Source organism: Pseudorca crassidens, chromosome 4 (genome assembly GCF_039906515.1).
Source record: "Pseudorca crassidens isolate mPseCra1 chromosome 4, mPseCra1.hap1, whole genome shotgun sequence".
Classification (NCBI taxonomy): domain Eukaryota; kingdom Metazoa; phylum Chordata; class Mammalia; order Artiodactyla; family Delphinidae; genus Pseudorca; species Pseudorca crassidens.
This window is the reverse complement of record NC_090299.1, coordinates 128,509,494-128,522,963: the sequence shown is the minus strand read 5'-3', so window position 1 is coordinate 128,522,963 and position 13,470 is coordinate 128,509,494. Positions and strand designations below refer to the sequence as shown.

General features: G+C 40.0%; 1 long non-coding RNA gene across 1 annotated transcript; it reads left to right on the top strand.

Moving 5' to 3' along the window:
* The first annotated feature begins 556 nt into the window (after window positions 1-556).
* On the top strand, window positions 557-2,235 carry LOC137223253 (uncharacterized). Its single transcript, XR_010942766.1, has 2 exons — window positions 557-810; window positions 1,909-2,235. It is a non-coding gene; the product is annotated as an uncharacterized lncRNA (long non-coding RNA).
* Window positions 2,236-13,470: the final 11,235 nt, after the last annotated feature.

Below are 13,470 nucleotides of genomic sequence, written 5' to 3'. Positions count from 1 at the left end.
CGGGAAAAGAATCTTAAAAAAACCCCTGAAACTAACACAACATTGTTACTACAAATCAGCTCTCAGACAAATTCCATAATTTGAAGAAATGAAGGCTTTGTTCGAAAAGTGAAGAGGAAAACTTGAAGATCCATAGGGAGAATCAGGCACAAGATAACGTGTGTTAGAGGTCGTTTACCTACTCTGTGGGAGTTCCAGGTCTTGAGCACTCACATGCCTAGGTGTTTAATGACCTCCATGATACTTAGTTGTTCCTATTGCTGAAATGGACCTTTGTCTTATTAAATACTTAGAGGATAGATTTCTTTTTAACGCTACTTCACAAGTGGATTTTCCTGTAGGTCACTTCTTTGAATTTTTACATGGCACAAGAGGACTACACTTGCAATACTTTAAAAAAACAAAAATGCTGGTGCACAGTGGACCAATGGCCCTCTTCAATCATCTTGAGGAAAGGAGAAACTCCCTATGGCAACTCTATCAAATCAAAGTACTATGGGTAAGGAGGAGATGAGTGGGAGAAATAAAAGCATTTGCTGAATTCTAGAGTCACTTCCTGACATCTTTTCATCAGCTAAGATATTTTTAGCCCAAGAAGGAAAGCCAGGAATTCTGATTTTTTTTGTCCCTTTTCAACATCTGACTCACAGTGGCCTGAGCAAGTTGCTGCCTGCCTGGGCTAGTTCCTTCCTCTCAAAAATGGAGATAATGATACAAGGTTTCAGCCACTTAATCCCAGGAATGCTGCTAGGATTAATGAGAGTGTTTTGGAAAGAAAAGGAAAAACAAGCCTTTGATCAAAGATGTGGGGTAAGTATCATATTTTCTTATAAACACTAATAATGGGCCTTATGTTCCTGATACCTGGGGAGCAAACCATTTCCCTCTTGGCCTGCATTAACACTTGGACCAAAGGGTGTTAATTAGAGCACAAATGTATGTACTGAATGGCACCCTAGGGGCCTAAAGGAGTTACTCCATCTCCAAAAGGTGACTAATTTACCTTCTACCCCGCACCCTTCCCACACTAGGCTCCTGTCTATTATTATTAGTGTAGAATAACTGCACCCTCCTTACAGGTCTATTGGGCCCCATGTGCTTCCTCCAATTTACTTAATAGAACATCTGAAAGTCCTATTGGAATAATTACCTTCTATTTGAATATTTGCTCTTAACTCACTGGTGGGAACAGCCCCAAACTAGTAAGGATTACCTGTGACAGTTTATAAGTTGTGCTATTTCCTGTCTCATCATCAAGATAAAGTTTTTCACACCGCACAGAATAAGTCTGTTCTCTTTAGGTGCCCTACTTTTTAAAATCTTCCTCGTCCTCCTTAGCCCTTCTCCAATGCCTTTTGCGTTTTGGTTGACATCTCATGCTTCCTTCTCCCTTCACTGAACCAAACCTCTCACAACTTAGCACAGAAGCCACCAAGATGCTAGCCAAATCACCTGGATTCTGGCCTCTACCTACCAATCTTTGAAGCAGAACAAAAAGCAAACAGGCACTTAGTACATGGTGGTGATGATCATAAAAGTCATGATTTTAACGTAACAGTGTCATTTAACTTGGAACAATCCTCCCTTTGATAGCGATCCTGTTCCCTCATTTTTCATCATAACTATCAGCATCAGTGTTAAGTAGAAGGCAGAGAATCCTGAGGAACTCTTGCACAGTTAGTAAACCGTCTGACCTTTACCAAACAAATATGTCTCAGAGATCATCTTATTTATTTTAACATATTGTGACTGATATATGGGCTTAAGCGCATGACGAGCATATACATCACGTTGAAAACCCTAATAATGAACATAAGTGTGGTGCTTATGTTAGGGGAAACACTGACCGAAGCCACCCGCCCTGGCCAGGCACCACAGTAACCACTTGCATGAATTATCTTACAATAGGAGGTCCTGGTAGGGAACGCGGAACTAACAGACTACCACAAACCGGAAGAATTCGGGAAAGGTCAAAAGGAGAGAGGAGACGCCAGTCCAGACGTCCTACCAACCTCCCAGAATCCTTCTCGCTGGAATCCATCTTGCCTGAGTGATGCGCACACCACCAGGAAGGACCCTGAGTCAGAATGATTGGCCAGAGACAACCCGGAAACTAACCCCATTCCCATAAAACCCGAGACTGTGAGCCACATGGCAGAGCAATTCTCCCAGGTTCCCTTACCCTGCTGCTCTCTGCCCAAGCACCCCTTTCCAGTAAAGTCTCTTGCTCTGTCAGCACGTGTGTCTCCTTGGACGATTCATTTCCGAGTGTTAGACAAGAGCCCACTCTCAGACCCTGGAAGGGGTCCCCCTTCCTGCAACACTTACAGAGCATCTGAAATGGTGATTTATGAAGCCCACACAGCTGGGTGGGATCACCTTAGCAATCATCTAAGCCAAACTTTTACCTTAAGATAGAGTAACCAAAGCCCAGAAACATGAAGCGGCTTCCTCAAAGATCACGTCTCCCCATTCATGGCTCTCTCCACTAATAAAGGCAACGTGTGGAAAAGGAAAGTACTTGATTTAAAGACAACTGCAGGCAGCTAGGAAGATTTCTAGAGATTTGATAGGAAAATCACCTTGGGTTAACACCAACTTTTTCCAAATCAAATTGAAATATTACTCCAAACCACAGTATCAGCCCTAGTCTCGCATGGAGTTGAATTTTATTTTTCTTTAACACAAACTAATCTCATAGATAATTAACGACTTAGGTAAATAAGATAGAAGAGAGAAAAGCTGGCGCGAATGGATTTAAAATGTGTATACAGGCACATGTTTATGTTAGCCTGACTGACTCCACACCTACCCTGCATTCCTGAGTCCAGCAGATAAAGAAAACCTCTCATAGATCAATCTGATAACAAGGAATTCCCAAACTCTCCCTAAAGTATTAATCTTGAGTTCCTGAGAGGCAGAGCTTGTCACGGAGGCTTGCAGGGGTCTTAATGACCTGGCAAGAAAGGAGCTGTTATAGGATGACGACTAGACAGGGAAATAACTAGACAGATGATAACTTTTGAGAGCAGGAAGTGCAGTGGAGACTCGCCTCCACCACCTCATGTATAACAAGGTTACACTGAGATTCCTCCAACTCTTGATCACTTTTCTGCTCATCCACCACTTGCTTCCTGAAGTAAATGTAAAAAGGAAGAAATGTGAGTAGTTCTTTAAAAAAAAACACTCTTCAGGCAAGTTTCCAAAAGTAATTCTACCTTTGCTAAAAGCAAAGAATTATATGTTCTTTTGACTGAATCATAAGGCTTCAGAAAATACTTAGGAGAGTTGATAAAGAACCTTTTTAATATACATGACTAAACAAACTTTTGAGCTGCAATTTTTTATTCTTTATTTGTTCTCTTTCTCATAACTATCTTTAACCTCCAAAGACTGCCTTTTTGTGTTTACAGCCTGTCAGTAAATTTTTTTTTTAGGGAATGATCTTTCAGGAACTCTGAAATAAGCATTGAGGTACTGCCATCAACTGTGACCGACTCCAACCCTAATGAAGAATTTAAACCAAGAAGTGAACATATAAGCCTAGTGACTTGTAGTTAAGAGAATTTAAAATAAACTATTTCAAGAGTTTTTTTCTTCATTATATCTGAAACCGAACAGGACCCTGTAGGGCTCCTGGACACAGAAGCCTTTTTGTCTCCCGTTTCTTGTAGGCAAGACTCCAGCATCCATGACCTTCCTGGAGCGCCAAAGGGCAGATTCCACACTTGCTAACAAGGAAGGAGCAGCCAAGAATCCGCCTGAGGCCAGATTAAAGGGACCAGAGAGGCTCATCAAGATTAGGAGACAGACAACCTGAGACTTTGCACACACCGTGTACCTTAATCTTGTCAGTAACTCCACCCCTGAACTATTGCTATAAAACTCCTCATCAAATCCTCCCCGGTGGGGACACACAGTTTTTGAGAGCAGGAGCCTGCTGTGGCCCCCTTCACCTGGCAAAGCAATAAAGCTATTCTTTTCTACTTCACCCAAAACTCGGTCTCCGAGATTCAATTTGCCACCGGTGTACAGAGAAGCTGAGCTTTCAGCATCATATCCACAAAATTTCTGTGGCGCTTCTTTACCATCTGATATTAAGTCCACGTTACTTTCTATTACATTAAATAGATTGCCAGCCTTACCCCTTAGTGTATTACAGGTAAATTAAGATAAGTAAAGCATGTCTTCAAATAAAAAAAAAATCCTTCATGATTCAAAATGAAGCACCAAATTGGGCTACATACTTTAGAGCAATAGCTTAAAATATGGTCTGCAGCCCAAATGCTACGACACTTTAAATTTTATCCCATGAATTTACCCCATGAAATAATATGATGTTGGGCAGTAGTTGGTTACCTGGTGCTCACTTCACAAATATTCCAATTAATTGACAAAGCTTTTCTATTTGAAGCTCCAAGAGATTTTATTGATGCTTTTTCATAGAAATTCTTCCTAGGAGGACTAATTATCATGGTGAAATCTGTACGTTTTGAAATAAGGTTGTGGCATATGATCAAATTCACAATCAGGTGCATTTCTATACACTAACAATAAACTGTCCGAAAAAGAGTAAAACAATCCCATTTACAATAGCATCAAAAGAACAAAATACTTAAAAATAAATTTAACCAAGGAAATGAAAGATCCATACAGTGAAAACTATCAGACACTAATGAAAGAACTTGAAGAAGACACAAATAAATAAATGGAAAGATACCCTGTGTTCATGCATCAGAGGAGTTAATATTGTTAAAACGTGCTACTACCCCAAGCCATCTACAGATTCAGTGCAATCCCTATCAAAATTCCAGTGGCATTTTTCAAAGAAATAGAAAAAAAAAATCTATAAATTTGCATAGACTCTCAGGAGACCACAAATGGACAAAGTAATCTTGAAAAAGAACAGCTGGAGGCATCATGCTCGCTAATTTCAAACTATATTACAAAGCTATATTAATCAAAACAGTATGGTACAGGCATTAAAATAGACCAATGAAACAGAATTGAGAGCCCAGAAATAAGCCCACACATATATGGTCAGCTAAGATTTGACAAGGTAGCTAAGAATACTCAGTAAGGAAAGAACAGTCTCTTCAATAAATGGTGTTGGGAAAAATGGACATCCATGTGCAAAAGGATTAAATTGGACCCCTATCTTAAACCAATCACAAAAATGGATTAAGACCTTAAATATAAGACCTGAAACTATAAAATTCCTAGAAGAAAGCATAGCAGGGAAGCTCCTTGACATCAGTCTTGGCATTTACTTTTTTGGATATGACACCAAAAGCATAAGCAGCAAAAGCAAAAATCAACAAGTGGGACTAAACCAAACTAAAAAGCTTCTGCACAGCAAAAGAAACCACCAACAAAATGAAAAGGCAACCTACAGAATGACAGAAAAGACTGCAAATCATACATCTGACAAGCAGTTAATATCTATAACATATAAGGAACTCAACTCAACAGCAAAAACAAATAAACAAAAACCAAAATCAATCTCATTTTAAAAAATGGGTAGAGAGGGCTTCCCTGGTGGCGCAGTGGTTGAGAGTCCGCCTGCCGATGCAGGGGACGCGGGTTCGTGCCCCGGTCCGGGAAGATCCCACATGCCGCAGAGCAGCTGGGCCTGTGAGCCATGGCCGCTGAGCCTGCGCGTCCGGAGCCTGTGCTCCGCAACGGGAGAGGCCACAACAGTGAGAGGCCCGCGTACCGCAAAAAAAAAAAAAAAAAAAAACCAAAAAACAAACAAACAAAAAAAATGGGTAGAGGACCTAAATAGAATTTTTCCAAAGTACATGAAAAGATGCTCAACATCACTAATCATCAGGGAAATGCAAATCAAAACCACAATGAGGTATCACCTCACATCTGTTACAATGGTATTATCAAAAGAGAGACAGAGAGACATGCTGGCAAGGATGTGGAGAAAAGGGAACCCTCTGGCACTGTTGGTAGAAATGTAATATGGTGCCATCATTATGGAAAACAGTAAGGAGGTTCCTCAAAAAATTAAAAATAAAACTACCATATGATCCAGTAATCCTGCTTCTGAGTACATAACCATAGGAAATGAAATCAGGACCTCAAAGGGATATCTGTACCCCCATGTTCATTATTATGAACATGTAGCATTAATCACAATAGCCACGATATGGAAATAACCTAAATGTCCATCAACAGAGGAATGGGTAAAGAAGATGGATAAAGAAGATGCCAGATGCAAAGGGGTGGGGAATAAGGGGAGACACTGGCCAAAGGATACAAACTTTCCAGGATGAATAAGTTCCAGGAATCTAATATATAGTATGGTGACTATAGTCAACAATACCATATTGCATACTTGAAAGTTGCTATGAGAATAAAGCTTTAATGTTCTACCATAACAACATGGTACGTGAGGTGAAGGATGTGTTAACTTTCCTTATTATGGTACACATTTAACAATATTTTTGTGTATCAAATCATCACATTGTACACCTTAAACTTACCCAATGTTACATGTCAATTATATCTCAATAAAGCTGGAAAAACAAAGTTTAAAAATTCACGAGCTGATCTTGACAGGACCAAAATTGTATGAAACTTTTAAAAAAATGAAAACAGTAATTGTCACTTGGCTCTTATCTAGCTCTCATATAGCTAAGAAATAGTCATGCAATCAAAAACCTGAAATAAACTGGAAACAGCTCCAAAAAGCCAAACTACTTAGATGTAACTTCTTGCACTGATATGTAAGCACTTCATTTGTAAAAATGCACATAAAAGTAACTCCGAGGGCTTCCCTGGTGGCGCAGTGGTTGAGAGTCCGCCTGCCGATGCAGGGGAAATGGGTTCGTGCCCTGGTCCGGGAAGATCCCACATGCCGCAGAGCGGCTAGGCCCATGAGCCATGGCCGCTGAGTCTGCACGTCCGGAGCCTGTGCTCCGCAACGGGAGAGGCCACAACAGTGAGAGGCCCGTGTACCGCTAAAAAAAAAAAAAAAAAAAAAAAATTAACTCCGAGCCAATTTTTCTTATTTTGGGCATAATTTTATTTGGCTCAGTAATCTGTTTCTTTGAGACATAATATAATAAAAGCAGAAAACTAGAAAGGGGCAGTAGAGTTTGGGAGAGTCATTGAAAGCAATAAAATATATTAGCTGACACAGCTTAACAGGGAGGAATAGATTTTTTAATAGAACTATAAGAAAAAATCTTAGAGCCCAAAATGCAGCATGGAATAATTTAGCGAAAGGACAGAGATCCTCAGAAGTCCCAGAGAACATTTTTATATTAGACCATAATAACAATTATATATACTAATGGCCCTGGGTCATCAAGAAATGGTTCATTTATTATTATAAATCCTATTTTCTAAGGTATAGAAGTGCAAAATATATTCTTATCAAAAGAAATAAAAATATTAAGGTTTCAGGACTTTTCATGATTCCCTGAAAATACTAAACATTGTTGTAAAGTGGATCACTATGTCAACAAAACAAAAACTAAATGATCATGGCCCTTAGCTTATATTAAATTGAAACACAGTCAAAAATCTAGCGAACTGAGAATTCCAAAAGACACGTAAAGATCTGAGAAGGAGCATTCCAGGCAGCAGGGAGCAAATGCCATGACTCCAAGACAGAAACAAACCCAAGCCAGTTGTCAGGGCTGCCATGATGTGACCAAAGAGACAGTGGTATGAGAAAGATTGGATAACTAATAAGGTGTCGCATCACATACAGAGTTTGGATTTCATTCTAATTGCAAAGAGAAAACATTGTAAAGTTTTAAGGCAAGCAAAAATGCGAACTGATGTATATTTTTGTTTTTTCAAGTTCTATGACTGCATGGAGAATGCATTGTAGCGGAGTGAAATAGAGAATGGGAAGTGAGTTAAGAGGCTATTGGATCGTTCCAAGTAGAAGATAATGGTGCCCAATAAAGACAGCAAGCTGTCCTTTAAATAAACAAAGCATTAGTTTGAGTACTGATATTAACACAATTGCACGCCCTCCACATATTATCACTGGTCATCTAAAGTATATATTTCATTTCCCTTAAAACATATTTAATTCATCAAGAATTTCTAAAGGCTGAAGTCGCCATTCATGAAGATAACCTACAGAGGTGTTTGAGATACTGCTCCAGGCAGAAACTTACCAATTTGGGGGCAGAAGGTATTTTCCAAAGGAGAATTATCTACCTAGTTTTCATCTTTCACTCCACTGACTCTTTTCAGAGTTTGATTTTAGAAATGTGACTGATCTAAAACTTAATACAGACACAATTTAAGAACTTAACAATTCTTGAGCCACTACTCTTTCAATCTAGGAACTATTTTTTGGCAGAGACATGAGACCAGATTGTTTAGTACTAAAATAGGAGCTCTGAAATTCCTTCAAGTCCTTGACCTGTAGGTGTAAGACCAACAATAAGACATTTCTAGCTAAATATTGTATGAATTAAAGGATGATCTCTTTCACTGTCCTGGGTTTCAATCCCCACTTGAATCCCCAGGTTTAAGGCAATGCCACCTTTCTAGATGAGTGAATGGCTTGAAAAAGAGAAAACAACTTGGATATTCTCTTTATTAAGATCAAGAACCTTTCTATTCCTTACTCTCTTTGTAGATTCCCTTAGGAAGAACTCCAGTGAAAGCTGAACTGGAAGGAATGTGATCAGTTTGCCAAAAGAATATGACTAGCTTGCCAACTTGATGGGGATGGAGGTATTATGTTCCAGCTATCATAGTAAGATTTTAGTTTCTAGAGTCCTTCCAAGTGCTCCCAAGCTCTTCAAGAAGGCCAAGGAAGATTTTGCAAGTATCAAAGTGTTCACCCATACATGGGCACTAAGGATGGCCAAATAGTATATGAGTCTTTATTTATCCAAGTGTAATATGGTGGGGCACAGATGAACTGGCCACCATCTTGCTTCCAACACACAAGCAAGATCTGGAAGAATCAATAAGCAAATGACTGCATTTCGTCAGTAGATGCGTCGTTACAGCTACTGATTTAAATTCAGAGCTATGTTCACATATCTATGAAAACAGAAGTTAATAAATCATCGCAAATTCCTAAATTGCAAACTCCAAATTATCTAAGAGATGGTACCCTGTGCTGTGCACCCCGTGGGATGTTTGTAACAAAGGAAAACTGTATTCCTTTATTCAAAATTTTCCAAAGCACCTACCGAGAGAGATAAGACCCCTTGGCCACTGGTCCCAGTGTTCATTCTCCTCATACAGACCCTTGAAATTAACTTCCATTCCTCTCATAAACAGCAACGTATGTCAGCCCTGGTCACCACTGCCTGGCTTCACATCCTGGCTCTATCTTACCAGCTGTTTATCCTTGGGCAAGTGACTCAGTTTACTCATCTGTAAAAGGGAGTAATAATAGTACCTACTCAAAGGGTTATCAGGAAGATTATATGAGTTTATATATGTAACACATATGAAAAGAGTCTCTGGCATATAGTAAATCTAATAAATGTTAATTAATATTATCCCTACTTTCATCAGTCACCACCAAAATTGTAGCATCCACCAAATAAAACAAATGCGTTCCCTAATACCTTGAGAAAGTAGATGTCTGGGACCAACAGCACTGACATCATCCAGGAGCTTGTTAGAAATGCAGAATCTCTATCCTCACCCCAGATTTACTGAATAACAATCTGCATTTGAACAAGGCCATTTAGATACACATTATAATTTGAGAAGTGCTACTCTGGCACACTATCTGCCCGTAATAGCTATACTTCCTTCCCCAGAGCTGCCCTCCCACTACCCCCTCTAGAATTATTGTTCCAAAATCAACAAACTCTCTATAACCTTCTCTAGATGTTCCCCCATCCCCTTACCACACCTGAACCCCAGCTTTCCCTTAAACATACAATTTTCTCCGCAAACTTCTGCAATGATGACTGCTTCTTCCACACTTCAAGGACATCAGGGTTAGGAAGTGAAGTTACCATCTTCCTTCTTTCCAGCTGCAGTCCTTCTCCTTTGCTAGCAAAACGCTCTGTTCTTTTGGGGCCATGCCATTTGATGCTACAACTTTCTCCTGCTCCTTGTGCCTCTGGGCTTCAAATTTTTCATCCACTCCCTTTCACCCACCAGGCTTTGCCACCTTTTCTTCCCAAGGTGTTGCCATCTCTTTGGAGAATGACAACAACCACAGGGACAATCTAACAATTGGCCTCTCAGCTTCTTAACCACTTGTTTCCAGTAACCTTCTCCAACATTTTTCACATCAGCACATGTTTCTGGGTTCCACCTGGAGCCTTGTCATCATCTGGAATTGCTCCAGTCCCAAAAGCTCTAATTGAAGCATCCCACTTTCCGATTATAACCTCTTTTTCATCTAAAAGGGGTTATGCTTGCTGTGACTATTCTTCCACAACTTCATTGATCTTTCTAACCTCTCTCCTTATCAAATTTAGATTCTGTGGTCTATCCTATTCCAATAGTATTGCTGCCAATTGCCTAGCGATGCATTACCAATATCCAAATCTCCCTACAGCTATTCTCATCTTCCTTCCTGTGACAGTGAAGGAGTGGACCTTGGCATTATATAAGGCCAATCCCTCCACTTTGCTCTGAATGCTATGCTCTTCACCTTCTCAGGAACCTCAAGAACGACTGATTAACTTTTTTCTCTCTTTAATATTCCATTCCCCCCATCAAATGGATCTTTGGCTTTTAAGCACAGTCAAGTTTTTTCCATTAAAAAGCAGACAAAACTTTTCTTAACCTACACCTCTTTCTCATCTCCTTTCTAGATATCTTTTCTCCTTTACAAAAATATTCTCAAAAGATTTTTTACTCATTGGTTCCATTTACTTGCCACTGACATATTCCTCAGCCCACTTCAATCTGACCATGACCGCTAAGTGCTCTGAGGTCCTACAGTTCTAACGAAGAATTTTCGACTTTGTCTTCCTTGCTCTATTATCTTCAAGACTGTTGGCCAGTCTCTTTAACTTAAAGCACACTTTTCCCTTGGCTCTAATGATGCTCACTCTTCTGGCTTTCCTTCTATCTCTCTGACTAATCCTTCTCCATCTCCTTTGCACAAATGTGCAAGAGAGAGAGATACTGTTACTGTTATTGACATTTTTAGAGCTGGAGGAGACTGTAAATATACATTATCTTCTGTATTTATATTTGTTTTAAAATCAGCTGTATACTTAAATTAATATCATTTAGGTTGTCTTATTATAATCATTTTCAATCCTTATTATATGACAATCTTCTGCACGACTTATCAAATCTATAAATTCCCCCTTAACAAATCCAAATTTAGTTCACCTTGACAAACCCAAAGTTAGCATGCCCCTTTTATCACCTTGTAGTATAAGTTTGCAATTTTGCGTTTTGACCACAGACATACTGATCACTCAAATCGATAGCTAGTGGGAAGCAGCCGCATAGCACAGGGAGATCAGCTCGGTGCTTTGTGACCGCCTAGAGGGGTGGGATAGGGAGGGTGGGAGGGAGGGAGATGCAAGAGGGAAGAGATATGGGGATATATGTATATGCTTAGCTGATTCACTTTGTTATAAAGCAGAAACTAACACACCATTGTAAAGCAATTATACTCCAATAAAGAAGTTAAAAAAATAAAAAAGTTTAAAAAATAAAATAAAATAAATTAAAAAAATATTTGAATACCCTTTCATTCACATGGACTGTTTATAAATGCTCCCTCTTAAATTAAAATGGCACAGTGTAATACCTGCAGGTGATAGGGAACTGGATTTTGGAGAAGATTAAATGAAAAACAACAGTAAGGAGATACTTTTGAACTTTCCTTCCAATAAGAAGCAATAATTCCTTAGAAAATTAGCTCTAAATGCTACCCCTCTAACTGTGGATTCTCTAAATCATAATGACCTTTTCCCACAGTATTTGTATGACAAATGTTCTCCCAGGAACAATGTGAAATTCAGGTAGTTTACTTCCCTTCGAATAGACAAAATGAAAGAATATAAATAAAAAGAGCTGAGATTCTTTTGGTAACTAGAATTATATGTTTGTCTTAGTAACACAACGAAATCCATTATTTTAACAAGCTGAACATTGTTCTCAAAGCAACTCTTAAGTATTCACCAGTGATGAGAATTTCCCATGCTACAAGAGAAGCTTCTCCATGAGTTGCATGTCCTCAGCGACAAGATCAATGTCTGACCTGTGGGGCCTCTCTGTTCCCTTTCTCTGTGACATAGAGGACAGAGGACCTAGGTTTGAATCATTCTGCTTCCACCTATGAGTGGCTGGCATTGGGCATGATATCCTTTGTTAAAGCTTTCATTTTATCACTTGTGAAATGGGGACAGCAGTGTTTTTCTCACATGCTGGCCACAAATATTACATTAAATATTGTAGCAGAGATGAGGCATAGACCCAAATATTTGGGGAAAATATTTAAAGATCATTAAAAGCCAAAATGCAGGAGTCAGGAAGCATCTGGTCAAGAAGGATTGTAGGCTTGCCTAGAAAACGTGCCACGTGGGGATAACCTAGTAGGCACTCTGTGAAATAGAAAATACATATATTGGTTTCTGTCTCCAAATCCCGCAAAGACCTCCTAAAACCCTTGTCATTTCCTAAGTGATAAGAGCACCGGAAGCATCTTTTTTTCTAATATTTGGTCTTTGACCTTGGTTCCTGCCACCAAGTTCCTAAATCCCTTGGAATTGCCTGGGCGATAGGAGTGTCTTGTTCTAAAGAGGTGACTCTGGGTGGGCTCTGAGCGGGGCTGCTCACCAGAAAGACCAAGCCATGAAGAGATGCCTGGAATTTTCAGCCCCTCCCCCCCATTCTCCAGAGAGGGGACAGGGGCTGGAAATGGATTTTATGATCCATCATGCCCATGTGATGAAGCCTCCATAAAAATCCCCAGAGTTTGAGGTTTGGAGAGCTTCTGGGTTGCTGAACACGTGGAGGTGCTGGGGAAGTGGTATACCCAGAGAGGGCGTGGAAGTCTTGCACCCCTTCCCACATATCTTGCCCTGTGCATCTCTTCATCTGGCTGTTCATCTGTATCCTTCATCACATCATTTATTACATTATAAAATGATACATGGAAGTGTTTCCCTGAGTTCTGCGAGCTCTTCTAGCAAATAATCGAATCCGAGGGGGAGGAGGTCATGGAAACTCCACTTTGCAGCCAAGTTGAACAGAAGCTGTGGGTAAACTGGGGACCTACCTTTTGTGACCAGCATCTGAAGTTGGGGGGAAGGCTCAGGTCAGCCTTTGACCTGTGGGATCTGATGATACTTTCTGTAGGGAGTGTCAGAATTGAGTTGAATTGTTGGACATTCAGCTGGTATCACAGAGACTTGCTTGGTGTGGGAACCACCGACCCCCCCAATCTGGTGTCAGAGTGTGGCAGGAGTGTGAGAGGGAGAGAGACACACAAGAGGGAGAGTCAGTGTTTCCTAACTCAGGCTCCAAAAGGCCATGTGTTCAAAC